This window comes from Mus caroli, unplaced genomic scaffold (genome assembly GCF_978045245.1).
Source record: "Mus caroli unplaced genomic scaffold, Mus_caroli_1 scaffold_8, whole genome shotgun sequence".
Taxonomy (NCBI): domain Eukaryota; kingdom Metazoa; phylum Chordata; class Mammalia; order Rodentia; family Muridae; genus Mus; species Mus caroli.
In genome coordinates, this window is record NW_028227263.1 from 92286880 (window position 1) to 92314432 (window position 27553).

The following is a 27553-nucleotide window of genomic DNA, read 5'->3' on the forward strand; positions in this document are numbered from 1 at the left end:
TCTGCATCTATCTTTCCAGGTCTAAACTGTCTCTCTTAAAACTGTGAGCCAAAATAAACTCATATTCTCTTAAACTGCTTCTTGATGAGTAATTTGACCCAGGAGATCCAAAGATACCAATTTTACCATTGCTTTAAAATGTACTCCAATAGTCAAAGTGGGCCAGCACATAATAGTTCATTTCCTTGCAAACCTCAGGGTATGATCAAATTGCACCCAAAGTCTTTGCCACAGCATCACAAAAACAACTTCCAGTTAAGTGCAATGTAATCTTCATTTCATCTGAAGTCTTTTGGCCATAGCGCTTACTGCTGGCTTTATTTTTTTATCTCCTAGCCCTTCACTAGAGTTACCAGCAAAGTTCTACTCAGATTATTTAAAAGTATATCTAGTTGTGTCTTCCAGCCTCTTTCATTCCCATCCTATAAATTGTTTCTAATGATTCACTATATATGTATCTGCATATAGATAGATAAATAATAAATAACAGACAGATTTTAAACTGTATATAAGTAATAGGTTATAGATTTGTGATATTTAGATGAGAAATTAGATTAAGTACTTTCAGAATGTAAAATTGAGTAAAGAAAAACCAAACCCTACAATTAAATGAATAAAGTTTTAAGTAAATTCACTATTTTGTGTTGGACTCCATTCATAGCCATCATCTGCAAAGTTCAGCCTCATGTATCTCACAGAAGACAGGTTAAATATAGTTACTAGATAAATAATAAGTAGATAGACAATAGGTTGACAAATAAATAATAGAAGATAGATTACTGATATATATGATAGGTTTATAAGTATAAGTAGAGACAGATGATAGACAATACACAGATACATAAAATGTATGAGAAATACATATCATGTAGAAAATAGGTGATGAATATATGATAAATAATAGGTCGATGTTAGATAACACTAAGAGAGATAGCCTTGAACTGCTTTAGTTAAGAGTCCATGTGTTGACTTAGCCTTTTTCCCAGGGATAATCTCTATTATTGGTTGTCCAATGCAATGTAGACTGCCTTGATTATTACACACACACACATACATGTATATATTCATACATATATATATTATCAAACTCAGCAGGTTTACACACATAACATGTATATAAATATATGTATATACACAAGTATATGTATTATGTGATTCTATTTCAATTAAACCACAGTAAAGTAACCATGAAAACAATATGTGATAGAAGGCCATTAACCTACATCTTCTCTTTTTGAAAACAGCTAAAATTAATTATATGAATACATGAAAGAATCAACAAATAAAATATCAAAAATGGTTTAAATGTTTTATCCATGTGCATATATTTTTTTCCTTTTGTTAACTTTTTTTGTTTATATTTCAAATGTTATTCCCCTTCCCTGTTTTCCCTTCACAAATCCCCATCCCCTCACCCTTTCCCCTGCCTCTGTGAGAGTGCTCTCCTACCTGCCTACCCACTTCTGCCTCAGAACCCTAGCATTCCCCTACCCTAGGTCATTGAGCCTCCACAGGACTTTTAACTTTTTCCTATATTTCTTTTAATGATTTATTTTATTATTTATGAGTACATGTGCATGTTTTTGTGTGGATTTGTGCACATGGGTTCAAAGTTTGTGGAGTCAAGAAGAAAGTAGTGGATCAACTGGAGCTGGAGATGCAGAAAGATGTGAGCTGCCTGATGTGAGGTTTGGGAACTGAAGTGAGTTCTCTTCCAGAACAGCAAATGCTAACCACTGAGACATCATCTCTCCAGTCCATTAACAATAACTTCATTCAATATAAATCGTAACAACCGGCTCTTTTGCTAGGAAAAACTGATGAAGTCAATGAGTAAGAGTTATTGTGTGGAAATCCAGTTCACTCAAACTTTGAATTATATCACTGAGATCAAGAAAAAGCTTTATAGGATGAGAAATACACACAGCTGGCTTCTTCACCATTGCCTAATACATGGTCTAAGAAAAAGCAAAGTCAGAACAATAATAAATGGACTTCCACTAATATTTTGCTCAGAAGAAATAGATTAGTGAAAATGAATACAGTAATGAAATAATTTTTATCCATGAAAGAATTCTGCTTAGGGTGCTAGAATAGAATTTGCTGGCTAAAACTTTTAAAAAGCTTCCCTTATAACAATATATAGTACATTGATGAATACGTCTTGCTAATGAACACTTTTCAATTCATAAACATGCGATGAAATTTATAATTTTGTATGGAAGTCAAATTAGAGAGGCTCATTAAATCTGCAGAACCAACATCAAGTGTTGAATAATTCATCAGCTGTTTAACACATTTGCAAAAATGCAAATTTATTTTATTACTGAGCTCAATTTATTTATTTATTTAGATCGTTTTTGTAAAAGGATTATATTTTTCCAATGCGAGACTCCAAAAGTTTAATTGTAAAGTGATTAGCATGGAGCTTTATCTAATTAAATCAACAGAAGGAGACTGGGAGTGACAGTCAGCTAGGTGCACAAATTAGGGAACTGTCCCACTGCATTAAATAGAGGGCATTTATCACAGATGAGCTCTCAGACTCTGTAGAAGCTTTGACAGCAATAGAAAAGAAAGTGAATCTTTGGGTATTACAGACAACAGATACACAGCTGTTTCGCTGATAATTGTCTGATCTACAACTTTTGAACAATTAGAAAGGATTTATAAAATGTTGTTCTTAGGCTGAATAAGAATGTGATAAAATTAAAAAAAAAAATCTCTTCAGTAATTTAAGCACTCTCCCAGAACTGAGGAGAGACACAGTGTTCAGTTGCATGCTTTGGACTTCTGTAGGTTGTCACACAGCATTTAAAATCTGGGATCTCAGTAGTTTGTGAGGTTTACCAAGCAAAAATAGTTGCCAGACTAGCCTTAATTTTATTTGAGTATCATTAAAATATGAATATTATATATTCATCCCAATTAATTTTAATTAGTTTCTCTTATTAATTTTCCTATCTATAATCATTTCTATGCCGTGCTGGTCTCTAGGTGGAATGTTATAAGTTAGGTGTAATGGGCAGACATGTTTCTTGCCTGTAGATATTGCAACAATTCTAGTAATTCCCCCAAAGATAGTCTTTATGAGAACAAATACTGCTTATTACTTCAAAATGCAAACACATTTAGTACTTTTGAAATGTATGAATAAATTGAAAATTTTTAGGTAAGCATTCTTAAAATTTACATATATTGTCCAAAGATTTTCTCACAAAAAAATATGGTTTTCACTACATGATCATGTTATAGACAAGTGACTGATTTTTTTTTCTCAACTTATTTATTTACATTTGTGGAAACTATCAACTCCCCCAGTATCTCTACCTAATACGAGGTACTTAATCTGAGAACAGCAATTGATATTATTGTTTTAAAAATTATTAATTTCTACATGACTTCAATATGAGAAAATAATTTTCCTTACTATGAATTTAAAGAGTAGAGAATTAAAACCTGCCAATAAGTTTGTCCTTTTCTATGCTGCCAAGGTAGGTGTCTGTGCTCCACAAAGACAGGAAAGTACAAAGCACAGTAAATTTATAAAGGACCACTGTGACATTTGACATCATTAACTACCTGGTGTTGATCGTGTCATCTCCTGTTTTTGTTGTTTCAATGTGGCCATCTGAAATATGAGTTCCAATTCACTCAATAACAGTTTTTCTTTCATTTTGCAAGCTCTTTATTGCTCACAGTAGTAAAATAATACAAAAAGTAACTTAAGAGGAAATATTCAATATTTTCTATGTGTCTACTCATGTGTACAGCCTTTGAAGATGTCCCTATTTTCTAGTTCAATGAAAATACATCCTTCCAAATTTATGTAATAAAATATAATATAGTATTTAAACGGTACTCTAATACATTATGTTTGGATGCTATTAAGTACCAGAAAAACAGAGAGCAACTGAATGGAGATTAAGATCTCTTTCATTTTATTTTATTTTATTTTATTTTATTTTATTTTATTTTTGAGAGTTGGCAACTCTGTACTATATTTATAGTTTAAAAAATAACTAATTTTTACAGTTGTTTTTCATATTTCTAATTACATTGAGTGTGCATGGGTACATTTTCATCTTTTATTATTATTATTCTTTAATCTCTTTTTAAAGTTTTGACTTTATCCCCCTCCTGGTTCACTCCTATTTCATCATCCCATACCTCCTCTTCCCTTCATGCCCTCCTCCCTCTTCTCCAACAGGATGTCCTCACCCCACCCCCACCTCGGCAGACCTTCCCCCAACTCCCTGAAGCCCCAAGTCTCTTAAGGGTTAGGTGCATCTTCTGTGACTGAGTTCAGACCTGGCAATCCTCTGCTGAATATGTGTTGGGGGGCCTGGATTTAAAAGAGACAATCCAAATTTAAATCCTGCTTCTTAATAGCTGAAGAAGCAACAAGGCTTCTAGTTACTCCTCCAAATTCTTTTTACTTTATCGTGTAGCATTATAGGACCTCTGATAATAACAAAGTAGGAATGCAGAATGTGCACTCTAAATTATGTGATCAATGTTGAATGACTGCAATCAGGTCAAAGCCTCACCCTTCCCAGAAAGAATCTTAAAATGAAGGCAATAATAACAGCATTATGTTTAAAACCACACATTTTCCATCCTAGTCTGGAGGAAGCAAATGATGCAAGACTTCACTGTTAGTATAAATGCATGCTGTGATGTCTCAGCTCCTAGAAGAACATGGTCCTGAACTCTATCTGCCAACCATATCAGGATGAGATGGCCAGTCTTGGATATAAACTTGACTTAATTAGAATCAATTAAAGACCAACTTGTTGGGCATTACTCTCTGAGGGGTTAAAAAGTATAAGATTGTCTAACACAGCACCATTGCTCTAAATCTAGGCAGCACCTTCTGGTGGTAGCCCATGTCAAAGGGCTAGGAAGAAAGAATTTTGCTTTTTTCCTGGTTGCCCAAACTCTGGCTGCCAAGTTCATCTACTCTGCTGCTGAGTCCCTCCTTCACTGGTATAGAACAGACTGTGGTAGCAGCTCTCCAGGAATCCAGCAGAATGCCACTGCCATATTGGGACTGCTGAGATATCCAGCCTCTTGTGGTCTGAGCAATTACTGGATTGTCAGCCTTTCAGCTGCAAGTTAGCCATTGCAGAATTACCCTGAAAGCAGGTCTAATAAGCCATATACATGTAGACATTTCAGTCTACCAGTTCTGCTCCTTTAGAGAACCAAGGATATTATTCTAATATGCAAGGCCTGCAATGACTACTCTAAATTTCTCATCACATTAATCTCTCTGTTGAAGCTCCTTTAAGTTTTTTATTTGCAGATGAATGAAGTGTTCAAGATATGACTATGAGTCAGCATTTCTGCCAATTTTATATTCTTCATTCATAAGATGGATGCATGAACAGAAAATTATTTCAGTTATCTCAATATTTGCAATTTTGAGGTGAGATATCTAAGAAAAGCATTCGAATAAAATATTTGTTAAAATGTCTACCACAGAAATTGTATTATTTGTTTTCATGTAAGACTTAAAGGTCTTCCTATTACTTTCTTTATGTTTTACCCCTGATGAAATAAGATATTAAAGAATTTTATGATAAATTGTAAAACTTATTTAATTTGTATTGCAATGGATACTTTATTATAACCAATTCTAGTTTTATAACTAATGATAAATTAAAATCACACCATGTGTTCTCTTATACACGTGGAAAATAATCAATGTGCTTACCTAAAAGAACTCTTTCTGAACCACGACCTAATTGCTAGATGTGAAGAAGGCCCTTAAGTGAGCCGTTGGCTCAGCTCAAATCACAGAACAGAATGTTTTATTAAAATAAATGAACTCATTTTTTGAATTTATAGTTAAAAATATATTCCTTCAATTTGCGAGCTTAATGTCTTAAAATGAATAATCTTTCAATGTTATAATATGACTTGATTTTTGCAGGACTCTGTGAAAAGGTAGAAATAGTATTATTTGTACAATAGATGGTTTTTTTCTTCTTCTTGATAATAGTTACAAGAGGCAAATTTTAGTCCATTTGGGCAAATATTTGAGAAAAAATATCTTATGATTTGGGGAAATATAAATCATTTCCACTGTTTAAAAAATGATACAATAATTATCTTCTGATTTGTGGTACAAGATTGAGATTTAAATATTAATTAATTTAATAACATCTATGATTTATCTAAAATATATCTCATATAATATTTGTGTATAATGTACCAAAAATCTGCTGAAATATTTAAATTAACATACAGAATGAGCACATTTCACTTTCTTCTTACTGCATGGCTGTCTTTGAAGAATACAAAATAAGACTTAGTTTTCTGTAAATCATTGAGACACTTCTCTCTCAACCTCCTTCTCCTAAATTTATTTGAGTAACTATTTTCTACCTGTGGTTTAAGTACTTTCATTTTTCACTGTTATTTACAAAAGAGAAATCTTTGATAGGCAATATCATTAAAACTACATTTTCCTTTGACGCATGTTTATAACAAATTGAAACCTGTCTCCTTAACCCTATGCTTCTAAAGATATAACCACTGCACTTACACCACAAAGTAAATATAGCAGGTTATAAAGACAATCAACCTGAGTGAAATCTGAGTGAAAATATATATTATTTTTCCAGTGCAATTAACTACAAAATTCTAATAAAGCAACTACAAGATTTTCAAGCTAGGTGCAGTTTTATTTATATTATTAACTGATTAATATAGAAGTTTATTATAATGGACCAACTTATGAGAAATGTTGCATCTGTGTCATTGCTGTAAAATACAGGTTATTAATTTCTTAATACAGACATGTTCAATTGAATTAAAGTTCTCTAGCCAGTAGAATATTATATGGAAATATTTAAACATCATAGAAAAATGATAAATACATTTTTCTAAACTGAAAAAAAAATGATAAATTATAAAAAAAATAATTTAATAAGGAGAAAGGCAACCATGTTTGGAACTTTCTTTTTTATTTTATTTTATTTTATTTTATTTTTTTGTTTAAGAAACCAGTATTAGTCGGGCAGTGAAATGCATTTCCTTGTGAGTACGGATATAGCTCTGTTGCCACAGTGTTGACCTGGAATATACAAAGCCCTGGTTTCTAACCCTAACATCACATTAAGAAGCTCTGGTGCATACCTTTAACCCGAGCATGTAATCAAGGTAGAGTCAGCAGGACACAAAGTTTAAAGCTATCCTTGGGTACACAGCTGGTACTAAACCAGCCTAGAATACATGACACATTGTCTAAAGTAAAAGTAAATAGATAAATATATAACTACAGATGTTCTCTTTGAGTACTAAGTATTAAATACATAATACAATTACAGAGCTTACTAGAATGTCTGACAAAGCCGAAAATACATATGTATGTTATTTGCTAATATTTGCCAGATTATAATGGAAGAAATCATGGGTCTTAGCAATTCTAGAATACTAAATTCACACATGAGAAATAAAAACCAAGTCAGCAAATCAATTAAATGATTGTGCTGATATAAATACAAGGCATTTTTTACTCAAGGGGTTTATTCAAACAAAGAAACCCAGTACCACCGCAATCAGTCATTCAAAAACTGGCTGGAGAATGGAGAAGCAGCCATGTCACAAGGTTTCTTACCAATGTAAACATCCTGAATATTTACACATCCATTTCCTATCTCTCTTCCCTCTTTCTGTTCCTTCCTCCAAATTCTTTTATTTGTGTATTGATTTATTTTACAAGTCTACTCTGGTTCTTTCATTATTTGAATTTGAAAATATAAAGTAGCATAGGAATTGGTCAATAAAACTTAAGCAATAGAAATGGAATGGAAGTTCATGGGGGAGGTGACAGAAACCATTAAGAGGTTCAAAAGAGCAAAGAATAGTCTTAGAGCAATGACCAGGATAACCTACTTGTAGAAAAATTAATCAAATTTCAAGCAAAGTACATAATGGCAAGACTCAGCTCTTCTTCAAGTCAAAGTGTTATGATTTGGACTGAGGAGGTAGCTCAAATGTAGAAACTTGCTAGTATGGGTGAAGTCCTGAGTTCTATTCCAATCACTGAAGAAAAATGGAAAAGGAAGGGAGGGAGGAAGGAAGGAAGGAAGGAAGGAAGGAAGGAAGGAAGGAAGGAAGGAAGGAAGGAAGGAAGGAAGGACAAGGGAGGGGAGGGGAGGGAAAGGAAGGGAAGGGTGGTTGAGTGGAGAAGTGGGGAATAACTGGGAGAAGTTGGGAGAGGGGAATCATAATAAGAATTATTATATAAAACTATTCTCAATAATATAATAATAATAAATGTGTTATAGTGAATTTTATATTGACATTTTGTCTTATTCTTGTAGTAAAATACTGACAGAAACAACTTAAAAGAGACAACCTTTGTCCTACAGTTCTTCTAAAAGCACAGTCTAACATGACGGGAGAAGTTGAGGCAGCAGGAGCTTAGAGCAGCCAGTCACACTGCATCAACAGTCAGAAAAATCAAGAGATGAAGGCTGTGTTCAGTCCATTTCCTCCTATTGATAGAGTCCAAGATCCCAGACCAGGAAATGGCACTGCCCGTATTGGGCAGGCCTTCTTCCCCACATTAACCTAAAAGAATAATACCCAGCTTTGGATCTAATTTAAATAATCCCTGACACATTCTTCTATAAGCTTGTCTCCTGGAGATGCTCGATCCTGTCAAGTTGGTGATTAGCACTAACCATCACAACTGCTTCTGCTGATGATCATTGTTTGTCTTGTTGGTTTATACCTATGCATTGGATCACTTTTTGAGTTGCCAGGATTATCTTTTTAGCTATGCTTAGATGTTGCATCTGGAATCAGGTCCAGTTGGATTCATCCACCTTAGAGCACATTAACATTAGTCCTGAGTGCATAATTGAATATTTTCATCAAATTTTCAAGATTTATGGTCATGGAACAAAAACTTGCTCATTCATTTGCTCCTGGCTCTGTCTGTGTGTTGGCTGGGATTCCAGATTTCCACCAGAAAATATTGATTTTTTCCCTGTTATTAAGATTTAATAATATCTAATGTTTCATAGTAAGATTTGCTGGTTGTGTTTTACAAATATACTCTTTAATCTTAATAGTAAATATTTTGAGTGTTTCACACCCAGAACATACATTTACCGTTTTTATAAAATAACTTTTAAGATAAAGTTCATTGGCTTTTACACCCAATATTTTGACCCCACTTAAAGAGTTTTTCTATCTGACTTTATTTTCTCAAAAATGGACCTCATATTTTCTTTATTTGAATGAAGTTTTTTTACAACATAAAATAATCTTCTTGTTAGTGGACATATTAACACTTAGGTATCTGTTCATATTTTCTTATTCTGTTGCATTTTGATAACAAAATTGTCTTTTCTTTCAACTATGATTGATATCATTAGCTATACAATTATTTTCACTACTTATCATCCTAAATATAGTATCTCAGTCTGCTGGAGTCTCATTCAGCAGATAGGACATAAGATAACTCACATTTTTTCACATGTAAGAAATTAGTGTGTTGACTTTGGAGTTTGTTTATAATGAGGTAACTGTGAAGTTTGTTTCACAGTTGGACTTGTTTGGCTGTGTTTTTGTAATACTGTTTAGTCTTGGAGTTAATGATTCTTCCAGCTGTATGTTTTTGTTTTAGGTTTTTTTGTTTTGTTTTGTTTTGGTTTTTTTTTTTTTTTTAGATTTTAAAAGTATTTACTGACAGCTAATAGCAGTAGTAGAACTGCAGCATCAGTAAATATTTATTTTACTGTATGGGATGTTATTTTTCATTTTATTTATTTCAGTGTATTCTCCAATAAAGGCAGTAGCAATGTTCTTTTATCAACAGGTTGGTTTTCTTCTACCTAGCATAACTTTTATAGATTAATCTTCACTTCAAGATCAGAATATCTACCCATACACCTTATATACATGCAGAAGGATTCCCCAGCCCCTGTGTATGGGAACATAAGTGTTGCACAGATCCACATATCACAGTAATAACAATTTAACTACTAAGTATGACTGTCATTGAGCTTCCTTTGGAAACAGTGGCTCATGTCACACAATAAACTAGAATTTCCTAGGATTTCAGGTTGTATGAATATCTTCCTACATTTATAGCTTTAATTAAAGATTTTTCTCTGAGAATTTATATTTATAAGGTGTTTCTCAACAACTTTCTAAATCACTAATATACCGTACCAAACAAATACAAAACTCAGTGATGATTACAAACTGTGTCATTTCTCTCTGTAAACTATTGTACATATTATTGGCTCATATTCTGAAAGCCCTTAATCTACCAGGGGCAAAGTCTAATGGCTTATGCAATAAAAACATAGATTTCTAAATATTTTCACGTAGCCATTCATTAGCAATTATTCACTGAGAATGGGAATACTATGTCTGAGACTCTCAGTAGTCACAAAATAACTAGAGGATACACTATTTTCAATCACCTATATCACATGTGAGAGATCTCAAAATTTTGACGTAAACAGTAAATTTAAAGCCAAAGATTTAACATGTTAGAAAAACACATCCTATATATTTATATTATATATAAATTAGAAATTATTTTAATTTTATAAGAGTATTGCTAAATTTGATTCTTTATTTTAAAAGGGAAAGTTATATAACTTTAATTTGGCATTGTTCTCCAAGAACATGTTTAAACTATATTCTATATATGTCCTTAGAAAACTAAAGGATAATTCAGCATATTAGCAAATAAGCTTGTATTTGCCTATGAGATTTAATTTTTAACTTGCAATTTTTTAAATTATCCATTTGAATCTTTTTTCTTGGCATCTTAGATTTCATATAGGAGTTGAAACTCAGACTCACCACATTACTACTGCATGTACAAAGAGACACCAAAACTCCACTCTTGTAAACTGCAGAGAAACATGCCTGGGGCAAACATGCCCTTGTGGAACCTGAACAAAGACTTTCCCCTCAGAAAAATATTTCAAGTTCTTTAAATCCCAAGAGAGCAGGAGGATGCTCATGAAAGCAGAACTATTCTTTATTTTTCCCAGAAAGCAAAGAAAAGCTGCCACTCAGGAGAGTGAGCTTTCTGAACAAAGTAAATATCAAAAGCGATTTTAAAATCCACACACAAAGTGATGGGTTCTATCGGGGCACTATCTTGCTCACATTGTTTTGTGGGTCCTTCTCCCTCTCATCTGTCTGAGTCTCTTCTCTTGGTCCCCTCCCTTTCCTCCATACCGTCCTCTTGGCATGCTAGTGACATGAATCTTACAAGTTGATTATTTCTCCCTTGCCTCCTTTAAGGCCTCTTTCTCCCCTCTTCCATCAGGCTAACTACAGTTGAATGAGCCCTAGCCCCTGACACATACACACAAGAAAAAATAAAATTCTATGAGCTCCGTGTGAGAAGAAAAATGAATAATTTATACTCTAGTCTGGCTTAATTTTTAAATAACATATAATTTCATGGTCTACTCACTGTATTGAATATGCCATGATTTCATTGTTCTTTAAAGGTGCATAAAATCCCATTATGTTTATACAGAGTATTTTATTTATTCATTTTTCTGATGGTGAACATTTTAGGTGGTAGTATGCATTGTGAATAGAGCAATCTCAAGTATGTATGTGAAATTATCTCTATGGTAAGGCTACAGTGTCTTCTGGTATGTTCTCAGAGGTGATATAGCTGGGTCAAGTAGTATTTATATCTGTAGTATTTTTAGGAAACTCTGTAGTATCTGTACCAATTTGTATTACCACCAGCAGGGAAGGATTTCTCTGTCTCCATATTCTCAGCAGAGTTTCTCATCATTTATTTTAGTCATAGCTAGTTTAACTGAAATAAAATTGAAGTTTTCCAGTAATTTCACTTTTCCATGTCTCTGATATCTAAGAATGTAGACACTGTAAGATAAAAATATCTCCCATGCTTATGGATTTAAAATCATTTATTGTGAAAATGTCTGTATTACAAAGGTGGTCTATAGGTTGATTGCAAGTGACATCATTGAATTCCCTAAAATTCACATAGAACTATGCAAGCATGCAAGTGAATAAAGCAATCCTAAACAGAGAGAACACAGCAGAAGACACAATACTGCCTCAAATTATAGCACAGAGCCACAGTGGCAGGATAGCATGATACTATAACAAAATGAACATAAAAGATTAGTGATGAAATATTTATCAGTAATACTGGGTAGATGCCTCAGCTTAATTAAAAAAATCTGAATTAAGGACTCAGCATTCAGGTTGAGTGTCTTACAGCACCTGAAACTCCAGCCTTCTTCTGACGTCTGTGTGTTTTCACACACATGTGGCATATACTCAACACAAACACATATACATATCCATGAATAAAAGATAAAAATAAATATTAAAATTAATTCCTTGCAAATAAAAATAGCCTCATCAACAGATGATACACACAAAATATTTAATTGAAGATTTATTTCTCATCCTGCACAGAAATCAACTGAAGTCAGATCAATGATCTTACTTAATATAGGAGCTGAAATATCAAAAGTTCAAAACAAAAAACTAGAAATAATACCTCATGACATGCATGGGCAAGAACCATCTGAAAATAATTCCAGTAATAACACCAAGAATTGCCAAAATTAGATTTCATGAGTTTTAAATTTTTCTGCACATCAAACAAGCCATTTCTAGAGTAAAGAACCAACTTACAGAAGATAATCTGATCAACTATTCTTGGGAAAGGGGATTAATATCTAGACTACAGTAAAGAGTACAAAAATAAGCACCAACATTAAGCGAATCTTCCACTTAACACAGTTTCAAAGTGGACAATATAAATTGCTAATAAATGTTAAAAATAGTAATTTAATTTAATAATTTAAAGGAGAAATACATGCCAAACATGTTATAGGCTCAGACATACAGAGCCTGAGTCAGGCTATAACTCCTTTCTTCCTGAAGATTGGTTTATACTGAACTCACTACAAGGGAAAATCAAATTTTAGAGAAAGAAGATATTGAGAAGTTTTCTTTCACAATATGTTAATTATTTTGCAGTAATCCACTCATGGATCTTGTTGCTATGACTTATTTAAATTTCTTAGAAGTTTCTTACTTCTCGAATATAGTCATAATGCCTTACTGCCTTTTAGCATCCAATATGTCTGTCTGCTGGATGATGCGGACATATATACTGTGGGCATCATCACACCATCAGTACTTTGCTATATAGATGAAGCTGTCCATTACTTTCCAATTACCATGATTCTGTCTCTGAGATGTGAGAATAACAGGCACCCGTATTTAAAAGAGGTTGAAATGTTGAAAGAAATATAAATGTTCTTAAACTACAAAATACTTTGAGAAAGCATGGAAGACTTCATGATAAAAAATAATTACCTGAAAACATGCTCAGGTTCATTGTAAAGGAAATAAAAGTTAATAATTCAATACAATTTTATCTCATCACTACAAGTTGGCTACCATGAAAAAAAGAGAAACTAACATATAATGTGTCTGCAAGGATATGGACAAAGATAAGTCTGTATATCCTGTTGACCAGAACAAAAATTAGGGCAGACATTATGAAAAGCACAAAGAAAGTTTCCAAAACCATTCCAAATTAGAAGTCTCTTATGATCCACTGACCTCTATGTTCATATATACCACAAATTGAGTTAACATTAATGCAGAGAGATCTGTTCCCCTGTAAAATGGTAGAATTGTCCCCAGTAGCCAAAATATAGAAGTAACTGAGAGTCTTTAGGAAAAAAAAAACAGTAAAGTCTCTTTTATACATAATTAAACTAAAATTGATTCTTCTCCGGTATAGAAAGGGAACAAAGATTGCCATTGAAACAATATGATCCGTGTTAAAATCCACCAAGCCATATATAGGAAAAAACAAACAAAAGGCTCTAAATCATCTTGCTGTTAATAGAATATGAAATTAATTGGGCAATGTTTCTTCCAATTACATTTTGTGTATATTTGAGGAATATTGGTATTAACACTTCTTTAAAAGTCTGGTTTTAAAAAAATTACACTAAAACTGTCTGCCACTAGGCTTGTTTTGATTGAGATCATTTCAATGACTGATTATATTTCACTGTGGGTTATAGGTAGGTCTAAATTGCTTATCTGAGTTTGGAGTCTGCCAAATGGGATGGATCTCTAGGTGAGGCAGTCTCTGGGTGTTCTTTCCTTGTGAGCATGGGGACCGCAATGGAGGAGTTAGGGGGAAGGAATGAAGAAATTGAAGGGTTTGCAACCCATAGTAAGAACAAAATTATCAACCAACCAGAGTCCCCCAAAGTTCTCATGGACTAAACCACCAATAAAAGAGTACACATGGAGAGACCCATGGCTCTAGCTGCATATGTAGCAAAGGATGGCATTATCTGGCATCAGTGGGAGGAGAGGCCCTTGTTCCTGTGAAGACTCAATGCCCCAACATAGGGGAATGCTGGGGTGGTGAGGCAAGAGTGGGTGGATGGGGGAGCACCCTCATAGAAGAAGGGGTGAGGGAGGATAGGGTAGGGGGTTTTCAGAGGGAAAACCAGGAGGGAATAATATTTGAAATATAAATAAATAAAATAAACAAAAATACAAATTGCTTATCTGAACTTGATTTAACTTTGTTAAGTAGTACTTATTCAGAAAATTATCCCTGTCTTTTAGATTTTTCAATTTGGCAACATACAGGTTTTAAAAGTATATCCATATGATTCTCTGGATTTCCTCAGTGACTGTTATGTTCCACTTTTTTCTTTCAGATTTTGTTAATTTGGTTCTTCTCTGCATTTCAACTGTCAATCTTATTTATTTTTCTTAGAGACCACCTCATTTCATTGTGGGTTTTTTTGTATTGTTTTTGTTTGTTTGTCTATTTTTAGTTGATTTCAGCCCTGAGTTTTATTGCTGACTACTCATTAGGTGTGTGATTTCTTCTTTTGTTGTAGAGCTTTTGGGTATGCTGTTGTTTGTTTGTTTTGTAGGCACTTAGTGCTATGAACTTACCTCTTACCACTGACTTCATGGATTTTAAAGTTTGAATATGCTGTGTATTTATTTTCATTCAATTTTAGAAAGTCTGATTTATTTCTTAATTTCTGCGATGAGTCATTTTTTTATTTAGTAGAGTTGTGTTCAGTATTTCGTGAGCTTTAAGCTGTCTATTGTTTCTGTCTTTATTGATATACAGTTTTAATACACTGATGGTCAGATAGGATCCAGGCTGTTACTTTAATTGTCTTGTATTTGTCAAGAGTTCCTTATGTTTGAGCATGTGGTCAATTTTTGAAAAAGTCCCATGATGTTTTCAAAAGAAGTTATGTTATTTTGTGTTTGGGTAAAATGTTCTATAAATGTTTGTTAGGTACAATTGGTTTATATTTTCAGTTAGTTCCCATATTTATCTGTTTAGTTGTTGTCTAGAAGATCTGTGGTTATTGAAGCCTCCCCTATCAGTACGTGAGGGTCCCTAAGTGATATATTATAAAGATGTAGTAACTAAAACAGCATGGTATATTTGCACAAAAACAGACATGTTCATCAATGTAAACAAATTGACAATGCAAACACAAATCCACTTACATGTGATTTTTGAAATCAGAAGTCAGAAATGCACATTGGGAAAAAGACAGCATCTTCCAAATTGTGTCAGGCAAACTGGAAGGCTGTATAGAAGAATCCAGATAGATCCATGCTTATCAACCTGCACAAAACTCAAGTTCAAATGGCATATACCCTTAACCTAATAGAAGACAACCTTGAAATAACCTTGAGCTCCTTGGCACAGGAAAAGAATTTCTGAACAGAGTACCATTACCACAGTCACTAAGATCAACAATTAATAAAGGGGACTTCCCATCTGCAGACACCAAATCTGGACACTATTGTTGATGCCAAGAAGCATTTGCTGACAAGTATGACAGCTTGGTATGGCTGTACTCTGACAGGCTCTGGCACACCTGACTAATACAAACACAAATATTCACAACCAACCATTGGCCTGAGCCTGAGGACCACAATGGAGGGGTAGGACTGAAGGAGCTGAAGGGGATTAAACTCCCACAGGAAGAACAGTATCAACTAACTGAACCACCCAGAGCTCCCAGGGACTAAACAACCAACCAAAGAGTATACATGGAGGGATCCATGGCTCCAGCTATATGTGTAGCATAGGATGGCCTTATCTGGCATCAATGTGAGGGGAGGCTCTTGGTCCTATGGAGGCTTGATGCCCTATTGTAGGGGGATGCTAAAGTGGCAAGGTGAGGATGGGTGAGTGAGTGGAGGAGCACCCTCATAGAGGCAAAGGGGAGGGGGATGGATGGGGGGTAGAGGAAGGGAAATTGGGAAGTTCATTTGAAATGTAAATGAATCAAATGAATAATAAAAAATAAAGGGGACCTCATGAAACTGGGAAACTTCTGCATGGCAAAGAACACTGACATTCAGACAAAAGAAGCAACCAACACAATGGGAAAATATTTATACCAACTACACATTCAATAGAAGAGTATATTCAGTCAAAATTTATAAAGAACTCAAGATACTAGATATTAAGAAAACAACACAATTGTAGTACTGATATAAACAGAAAATTCTCGATAGAGGAAACTCAAATGGCTGAGAAACAAAGAAATGCTCAACATCCTTAGCCAACAGGAAAATGCAAACCAAAACTATTTTGAGACTCCATCTTATACCTGTAAGAAAGGCTAAGATCAGCAAAATAAGTGAAAGCTCATATTGGCTACAATTTGGATTAAAATGAACACTTATACATTGTTGGTGCAGGTGCAAATTTGGATAGTCACTATAGAAATCAGTGTGGCAGTTCTTTGGGAAAATGGGAATAGATTTACCACAAGATCCAGCTATTCTACTATTGGACACATACCCAAAGGATACTTCATCTTACCACAAGGATGCTCAATCATGTTCATTGCTGCTCTATTCATAATAGCCAGAAATTGGAAACAATCTAGACGCCTCTCAAGAGAAGAAGGGATGAAGAAAATGCAGTTATTTACACAATAGAATATTGCTGAACCATTAAAAAAAAGTGACATCTTGAAATTTGCAGTAACTAAAAATATAATCCTGAGTTTGGTTAGTAAGATCCAGAAAGATAAGTATTATAAGGGCCTTGTTAAACTGGCATGAGGGAGGTTCCCTCCTGTAGCAAATGAGAACAAATATAGAGACCCAGAGTCAGACATTATGCAGAAAGCTAGAGACTCTTGGACACTCAGCCCTAAATAGAATGCCTCAATCAAGTCCACTCCCTCAAGGTTCAGGGAAATTCTTAGAAAAAATGAATAAATGAGTGAACCCTAGCCACTAGGGTAGGGGAGCTGTCATTTTTACCACCTGGGAGAGAGAAAATCTGTTTTCTCCGAGTGAACAGCACTGGGTACATCAACCATTCAAGCACAGATCTCATGTTCATGAGTATTTGACCAACATAGAGTGGACTGCACATTTTTTTGTTTGTTTTGGTGTGTGTGTGTGTGTGTGTGTGTGTGTATGTGTGTGTGTGTGTGTTTTATTCGGTTATATTTTTCTAATTTGGGGGGGTGATATATGTTGTATTTTGTTTTCTAAGTTTGGTCATTTTGTTCTTGTATTGAGTTTTTGTTTGTTTGTTTGAGAAAGAGTTTAAAGTTGGGTACGTAAGGAGGAGGAGGAGATCTGGATGAAGTTGGGAGAATGGAAGAATATGATCAAAATATATATAAATTTAAAAGTTGTTTTAAATAGTAAAAAGAAAAAATATAGAATATATAAAGGTAAAACATATCAGGACAAGGCAGCCAGAATGGTAGCTACTAGTGATGGGGGAAAAAGAAAGCACAAAGGGTAGATCAAAAAGTAATATGTCGCAGTTCTGTGGGAGCAATAGTTTGCAAATGTACCTAATGGGGACTAGAGTGGATGATATTGTATTGCACACTGTGACTTTGTCAAGAGAAGAGACTTTTATTGTTTGTACCACATGCACAATTGACTTGTGAGGTGATAGATAAGGATTTTTTTTTAGTTATATTAAGCATTTCATGTACTTGTTAAGTAAGATATCAACATTTATTCTTTAAATATAGATGAAAATAAAAACATAAAATACATGCAAACATCGTTATACTCTGACATGCTCAGAAGCATGTCAGTCATTCACAGATTCATTCACTGTTTTATTTAATGTAACTGTACTAAAAACAAATTGGATGATTTAACCTTATAAACTTGGTGTTGCTTGTCTAAGATTCTATTAGAACAAGAAATAATTAAGATCAGCACAATTTACTTTATGGAATTATGCACAATTGGATTTTATTACATCATTTTCTTACCTGAAAATAACAGAGGGTATTCTGAAAACTTGGCAAAGTTGTACGGAAAATATTATTCAAAACCTGAAGTGTGAAAGGAATTTAAATGAAGTCACCATATAATGGAGGGGTCAGTACAACAACTAGTCATTTTATGTGCCCTTCCCCCAGCCTTGAGTGGGCTGAGTCAGACCTGTTTCTGCCACAGTAGGCTAGCCCACCTATGGTGGAGTCTCCTAAGCTAGTCTACTGTTTGCCACATCTGCAGCTTCCTGCAAGAAGCTACCTGCTGAGCAGCCGAGCTTGTTTTCCTGACAAGATCCTGACAAAGCTATGAGATCCAGGCAAAGTGGGTGATGGGTCTCCCCCCTTTAAATTCAAGACCCTACAATTAAAGATTGAGCCTTGATCAGAGAACTTTGGCTTGACTCCATATTTCTCTTGCCAGCTTTCCTTTCAGTAACCAAGTAATCTGTGGCTGCTGGCAGCTACAGTTTTATGCCACCAATTAAAACCTCTAGGTCTAGTTCAGGACTGGGCTACATTGTATTGAGTCATCAGCCAAAGGAGTCCTATATTAACACCCACTCCCACCCCAACATCACAGCATATTGCCAAGGCTATAAGTTACTCTCCATAACCTGATAGTCAGGTTTTATAGCTGAAGAAACGAATTACTGATTTTATTGGATACGGGGACATCAAGTTGTTACCCAACCAAAAGCTTCACCACTACTTAGTAATATTCATGGTGATAGAAAGTACTTTTTTTGCTACCAAATGAGAAGGGTGATAATATCACCCAGATACAAATCATTTGACATGCCAATAAGATCTTCTGCATAGATCCCTGAGCCTCTATGGGAGGAGTTAATAATACATTTCATATGAGGCTGAGTGCTCTAAAGTTTTTCTACACATTAGCTAGTTGTGTATCCATTTGTTATTTACCATATACTGCAAGAAGAAACTTCTGCGATTTGAGTTGGAAAAGCCTCTGATCTATGCATACGATATTCCAGAGAATGATGGTACATGTCTAGGATGACTTGGGCTACCATAATGTATTCTGTCTGGGTTTTGATTTGGTTTGGTTTGGTTTTTATATGCTTTGAGCGTGAGTCTTTATTTATTTATTTGTTCACTATTTTATTTATCTATTTACCCTTATAAGTTTTTTCATATTTTCTAGTTGATCTGCTTTGATTTTTCATATTTTGAGTTTTTGTTGATTTTTAAATTTTTTGAGAAAAAAAATGACAGGTATCTCATTGTTTATGGACACAGGAGGAGTTACAAGGAGTTGGGGAAGCGAAAGAATATGATCAAAACATGCTGTATGAAAAAATATGTTTTAAAAGCTGAAGTAAAGTCAAAACAACTATCAGTATGTTTTATATGTGTGTGTGTGTGTGATATGTGTGTTTAGATATATTTGTGTGTGTGCACAAAATTGCAGTTAACCGTGTATGCTCAGATGCCAGAAGAGGATGTCAGATTCCTTGAATCTGAATTTACAAGTGTTTGGTAGACACCTTGTTTGTTATGTGGGTCTGGGACCTTAACTTCATTCCTCATAATGAGATAGTAAATACTCTTAATTGCTCAGCCATCTCCTCACCCTCAATTTGATTATTGTTTCACTGTTTTTCTTTCTTTTTCTTTTCTTTTTTCTTAGATATTTTCTTCATTTACATTTCAAAGGCTATCCCCAAAGCTCCCTATACTCTAGCCTGGCCCTGCTACCTAGCTACCTAACTCACCCACTTCCTCTTCCTGTCCCTGGCATTCCCCGGTACTGGGACATGTGATCTTTCTCCTCCCATTGATGGCCAACTAGGCTATCCTCTGCTACATATGCAACTAGAGACTCAGCTCTGGGGAGTACTGGTTAATTCATATTGTTGTTCCTCCTATAGGGTTACAGACCACTTTAGCTCCTTAGGTACTTTCTCTAGCTCCTTCATTAGGGCCCTGTGTTGGATAGGATACAAAAAGTCATAAAATTTCTTCTGAAGATCAATGTATAGGGACATGTGTAGAACATTTCTATCTACCTCTTCAATGTTAGTTAAAGAATGAAATCCAGACAAACCATTCCAAGAAACAAAAATTGCTCCAATAAAGAAGGAAGTAACCTGTTTAGCCTACTGAAAGGTTTCAATGAGATAATGCTTAGAGATTTTCAGTGGTAGAGTATAGTTCCAGTCCCTAGAGATCATCTGGCTTCCTACCCACCTGGCATACATTCAGATGCATCAGATCAAGACATAATTTGCATTAGAAATTATTAAAATACTACAGAAAATACTTTTTCTCTAAAAAATTCTCACTCCCTAATTAGCCAACAGTATCCATTTCTTGATTTCTTCACTGGGCCAGAGTAGATATTTTAAATATGAAAAAAATGAGACTTTAGTATTAATCTTGAACATATCCTATAGCTTTATGTTCTTAATGTGTAAGTAAAGGGAGCATTTATTTTAAAATCTTTCTAGCAGCCTATCATTCAGAGCAATTAGCCCCAGGAGAGGTCTGTCACTGAAATAAGATTGGCAGCTCTCTCTAAAACAAGTGAAGTTAATTCATGAATGTTCACTGATGGCTCCCCTTTTTCACACCCTGCTTTGTTATTGAGGCTTGTTAAAAATGGTCATTAAGGACATCCACTTTTCACAAAAGGTGTGTTTCTCATATGTGTTTATGTATATTAGGATTTTTCTGATTTACAGCTTAGTGATCCCTTGTTACCCCTCCATTTGATACAATGATAATTTAATTTCTTTAAGCCTTAATGAGTCTTTATATTTATGCTAAACATATACCGCACCATCGGCAGGAAATTTCTGTGGATTTACTGAGTGTTATGCAATTTGTCTCATTTAAAGTTGTACATTTCAGCAGTTTCTGAACATAGCCATATGTAAATGCACTACTCCTGTTGAGTCTTTCCCTTTGCTCTCTGTAGGCACATAACTCTTTCCAAATGAAATGCTGAGCTCTCTGGTTTTCTTGGGTGCATATGGCTTTTTGGTGGTACACACACCCTGGGATATGTATTAGCTGAGTCACATTCCTGTAGACACAGTCATGCTGTTTGAAAATAAATAAAATTTCGCTGCAGGCTTTGGGAAGCCACAGACTCTTTACATGGGACTTTTGTTTTTCTGAAGCTTCCAATACAGATGTTGGAAGGTTCTTGAGGAATTTAGAGCTTTTCGGATCATTCTGTTTACAGATAACTTTCCATGTTTTACAAAAACCAATCATATTTTCTTCTTACCATATCAGCTTTTAAAAAAATAGTATGTTAAAGATAATGTATATCTATATCTAGATAGATATCAAGATATCAAAATAGATATCAAGATAGATAGATATAAAGATATCTATGTTTTGATAGCATATTTTACTTCAAAGGAATAATAATCCCCAGAAAAATGATGAAAATCTAGCTAAAGGCATATTTTCTGTATTGCCATTGATTTATATCATGTTTTATACTGATCTTAGTCAGAAATGTGTAATAGCTCAATTGCAGAAAAAAAAGACAGATACTTCAAAGGATGAAGAACAATCTACTTTAAGAATGAGAGTGATTATTATTCCCGACATAACAAGAAAACCACCACACTTCCAAAGACTTTTGCATAGTCATGATTAGTGTCCAAATAAGGGCTATGTTTGAGTCTTTGGCCTGTTACTTGATTGGCTGTAATTACTGATTTGGTGTCCTAAGTTTGTCGTCAACTTGATGACCTTAGGGGACTAGGAGAATGACCAGGTTGCCTAAGAGTGGGTGAATTGTCCAGTGTTGGAAACAAACTCTTCCTCTGATTAGAAACATTCCCAACTGGATGCAGCATTTAGTAATATGATGTCTGTCCATTCAGCAGGTGCTGCATGATACCTGCTTGCTTTCACTGTAGGTGCACTGCCACCTCACTTGTCTTTAGGGCTGATCTTTTTTTTTTTTTTTTTTTTTGTGGTGCATTCATGCATTCTCTTTTTTATTTTTTTATTTTTTTCCATTTTTTTATTAGGTATTTAGCTCATTTACATTTCCAATGCTATACCAAAAGTCTCCATACCCCCCCCACTCCCCTACCCACCCACTCCCCCTTTTTGGCCCTGGCGTTCCCCTGTACTGGGGCATAAAAGTTTGCGAGTCCAATGGGCCTCTCTTTCAAGTGATGGCCTATTAGGCCATCTTTTGATACATATGCAGCTAGAGACAAGAGCTCCGGGGTACTGGTTAGTTCATTTTGTTGTTCCACCTATAGGGTTGCAGTTCCCTTTAGTTCCTTGGGTGCTTTCTCTAGCTCCTCCATTGGGGGCCCTGTGATCCATTCAATAGCTGACTGTGAGCATCCACTTCTGTGTTTGCTAGGCCCCGGCATAGTCTCACAAGAGACAGCTATATCTGGGTCCTTTCAGCAAAATCTTACTAGTGTATGCAATGGTGTCAGCGTTTGGAAGCTGATCATGGGATAGATCTCTGGATATGGCAATCACTAGATGGTCCATCCTTTTGTCACACTTCCAAATTTTGTCTCTGTAACTCCTTCCATGGGTGTTTTGTTCCCTATTCTAAGAAGGGGCAAAGTGTCCACACTTTGGTCTTCATTCTCTTGAGGGCTGATCTTATAAGAGCTCTGGCAGCATACAGCTGATCACTTACTAAATCTAATCATGCTCTTACCATATGTGCTGCTTTTTATATGTGACCCATTCCTGGTGATGTTAAAAGTCTACTCCAAGATTATCCTATTCTCCTGGGAGAATGTCATGTATGCAGTGTGAAATAACTGGTAAGACTGTTTTCCTCTTCTGTTCTGTCATCAGTTTTCCTTTTTATCAATGTTAATGTTCCTGTCATTTTTTTTGTTAACCTTGTGCATGATACTAAGTTCAAAATGGATTCAAAACTTCACTATACCTCCAATTCCCAAAATATAACTCTACTCTCTTTTACACCACTATGCTTGATTAGAGATAACAGGAATTCTTACTGTGGTGATCTAACCAAATTGTTGTGTTTGCTTCTTAGATGAATAGGAACAGGTTGGATAGAGCATGCAAAGTGGAGCTGCTCATTCAGAAATGTAGAAGCAATGACTGTATTTAATACTGCCTTACAGTGGCTTTACTCTGTTCACTTAGTTATCAAGGTTATCTTGATGTTCCTCGGCTCACACAACACTACAGTTATTCAATGGTGTTCTCCTTTGTTTTAAGTTGTATGGCCTCTGCCATCTTCATCCTAAGGCATAGGATGGGTATGAGTAATCTATTCCTTCTAAACAAGCTTTGAGTATATGAAATTTCAAGCTTTTGGCTAATGAAGAAAATAATAACAATAAGCATAGTACATTGCATGGAAAACACAGCATTAAAGCTTGATACAGTGGTTGTTTCCTACATTCATCACCCAGGAAAGCTTTCCCAGTATCTAACTCAGGCTTATGAATAGAAGAGAAAAGGAATAGACAGCAGTTTAGCTGTGGAGACATGTGCCATAAAAGCACAACTCACTATGATAATTGCTCCTACCTACAGTGTTTATTCCTTATAAATCCTGTTGGCTGCATGTATGCATCTTATTTTACTTATATATACACATACATAGTTTAAATATATATGTATATATATACTTATGTGTAGAAATATATTATATATTAACTTTGTACTCATAAACTTTGTAGATGAGTTTAACTATAAAATACATAGTGTCTGTATATTCATATATATATATATATATATTATTTTTTCTTCTGAAGTTTTTGATAAAAATAAAATATACAGAAAGTATTCTTTGTAAATAGGCCAAATTGACACAGTGCTTCTAAATCTAAGAATAGCCTGGCACTAAAAAATCACAAAGACTTAAGGACTTGTTTAGAACAAGCAAATAAAAAAAAATGACAGGAAATAAAATCATTTATTTTTGCCACACAGAGATGGTGTGTTTACAGACAGAGACAGTTTACTTGCTCTGTTTTATCTAAAGGAGCCCCCATTGTTCATGGGGCTTAAGGAGTGATTACTGTTCTTGAGGCTTTCAACATACATGCCGGGAAGGAGCATGATGTGAGTTTGGAGTAGGAGGGGAATGCTAATGGATTGGATACTTGAGTTTATTCAGTTGTTGTGTCCAACAGTCTTAACATTAAGCATATTAGACTGCATTAAACTAAATTATTTATCTTTGCATTGTAAAAATAAGTGAAATTATTTAAGGTAAATTACGACAAATAGATGATAAGTGGTAGCTCTGAAATCTATACAACAGCAAATGATCTCAGCTTTGTTGAAAGTATTCAGTGAGGTTACTGCTAGAAACTGTGGGAAAACAGAAAAGGCTAGCTAAATGAGATATACAAAACAGTGCCAAGAGACTAGCATATTTTACGTTGTAGGCATAATTTTTAAACTACTTCATAATAATATAATTTAAGAAAATAGTCTGAGAAGGAAAGAAAATTATTTTATACCTTAGAGGTTTCATTTTAAATAAAACTTAAGCATAATTTTGTAAGTAAGTATTTAGACAAATAACTGAATAGAAACGTATCAATTTTACAATAATATAAACGCAATTGTGCAGCTGAATGAATACAAGGTAACTGCTTAATTCAAGGATGCGTCAAGCATACACCCACATATATGGTATTCTTAGGTTATGATTAAAGCACTCAGATGACAATCTGATACTGACTACAACTGGCCAATATCAGTGTACTAGTTACAGTAAGAAAACAACAATCATTTTGTTGCACACCAGCCCATCAAGCAATTGGGAACCAGTGGCTTTACTACTGTCCTTACAGCATCCTTTTGTTATTACTATTTATTTAGGCAGCTTATGAATCAAAGTATTATAGGTAAGAAAAAACAGTATAATGAGTGAAAATAATTTAGTCTCCAATGTAGATTAAAGTTATAAAAAATTAAAGTCTTTGTACAATAATTCATCAACTTATGGGGAACAACATAATTTTTATATGAAGTTCATTATATTAGATATTACCAGAAAACACGATGAATATATTTAAGATGATCATCTAAAAATCCACTGATAAATGATTACAGTTGAGAAGTAGTATAAGACATGACCTCAGCCAATACAGGCCAGACACCAGGAGTAAATCTTGTATATAAGAGGATCCAGCATTTTATTGTCTTTCAATAGGTTTCATTGGCAGCAACAAATCCTTATCAATATAAGGAGTATTTCAGGTAAATGTACCAAATAGGTAATATATGTGTTTTCTAAAGAAAATAAATAAATAAATAAATAAATAAATAAATAATGGATAAAAACAATAAGATTTGTGGGAACAGCTATAAATTAAAAGGTATTTAATAAATGTCAAACAAGAGTGATATTTGAATTCTGACAAACATCAATATGTGCGCTTTCTATATCATCAAGCCCTTAAACAGAGATTACATACTTAATAATATGAAATTACTATTCTTAATAATTGCATTGTAATTTTAAGATTTTAAGTATCAACGGGTTGTGTTTAACAGTTAGCAATTGCTATGAAATATTTCAGTAGATTTTAGAGACGGACATGTGTAGGGGAAACTTATGAATATAAATGTAACTTGGAAGTTATAGGTAGCTATTAAAGTTAGTAAGGACCCCCATGCTCTTGGGCATTCTTTTGTGCTAATGAGTTGCATCATCAGCTTCCCTGGTCCTGAAGCCCTGACTGTCTGGCATTGCTAGGATTATATTCCTTGACTTTCAGATATCCTGAGTCAATTTTCCATCTAATCTGCTCACATACTCTATATAAGCTATTGGCTCTGTTCCTATGGAGACCATTGACAAACGCCATCACACAATGATCTCAGCTTTGGTTCTGAATGTCATAGTGTTAGTATCCATCATTAAACCCCAAGTTTAGTTTACAGTATTGTGTCTTGACTATGTCGGAAGTAGTGAGAGGAGAACTGTGGACTTTGGGATTCCTCTGAATAACTTTTTTAAAGATGCTGAGTACTGCACTAAATAAGAACGTGGCGAGAACCGAGCAAGGACAACCCTGTGATGACTCTGAGGGCCTTATCTTAACCATGCAAGTCCTTGTCAGTGTGATTTCTCAAAATGGCAGCATGTTCGGAGAAACTCCAGGTTGAAGTTTTCATAGGTTAGGGTGATACATCTTCATGTGGACAAAAGGAGAGTCAGAGAAATTGACTGCAGAAGCATCTAGAGCTTAGATTGTATGTAAGACAAGTATGGGCTGCTTATTAAACCAAAAACTGCCAAGAAGTTTCAAGAGGAAAGAAACATGGAGGAGAAACATCAGGGAATCTCAAGGAGGAGGAATCTATTAACGTCAGGGAAATTCTCGCAACAATGTCAGGGTGGTTTGTGGTCTTTGTTCAGTGTGGGGCGGGGAGCAGGAGAATTGCTAGTCTTATTATGGTTATTTCTTTGAGAACAGCTAATATTATTTTGGTAGCTGCAGGCATAATCATTTTGACCGCTAAAACTATGTTTTTACGTTTGTTTAGTCAGCCAGCTTCCTTATCTGGCTCTGCACTTGGCCTGCTAGGACAGCTTGGAAGTCCTTTTCGAAGGGGGATGGTACTGGGTAGTCTTGAATTCATTTTAGATATTACTACAGCTCAGAAACCCCAGTTCTGTAGACCATGATTAGTGAGGGAAGATCCTGCTCAGACTCAGCAGAGAGTGGGAAAGTGATAGGAAACTAAACACAAACTCCCTTTCAAATATATCCCATAAAGCTAGGCAGTGGTGGCGCACGCCTTTAATCCCAGCACTTGGGAGGCAGAAACAGGTGGATTTCTGAGTTCCAGGCCAGCCTGTTCTACAAAGTGAGTTCCAGGACAACCAGGGCTATACATAGAAATCCTGTCTCGAAAAAACAAACAAACAAACAAACAAACAAAAAACACAAACAAACAAACAACAACAATAACAACAAAAATCCCATACAATATTAAATGAAGCTGAATCTATACTAATCTAAGACTCAAATACAACATTTTTATGGTATAAGATACTATATGCTTATATTTCAAATACAACATGCTTCTATTTCATATTTGTACATGCATGTAGGAACATATTTATGAATGTGCATAAATGTATATTGTATATACAGACAGTTTGAGATAAAATATGGTAGACTTACATTTTACCATGTTAGTCATAATTTAATAAATCCAACAGTTTTTTCTGACAACTGCTGTAAGTCTCA

General features: G+C 34.7%; 1 protein-coding gene across 3 annotated transcripts in view; it reads right to left on the minus strand.

The window, feature by feature from the left end:
• The window catches only part of Luzp2 (leucine zipper protein 2), a 393196-nt gene that overhangs the window by 336595 nt on the left and 29048 nt on the right, over nt 1-27553 (minus strand). The window contains exon 1 of one of the 3 annotated variants that reach the window (XM_029479978.2): nt 18333-18352. The exons of the other annotated variants lie outside the window; for them this stretch is intronic. The gene's annotated coding sequence lies outside the window, so the exon portion shown is untranslated. Of the gene's footprint in view, nt 1-18332; nt 18353-27553 lie in introns of those variants that run through there. 3 annotated transcript variants of the gene reach the window in all.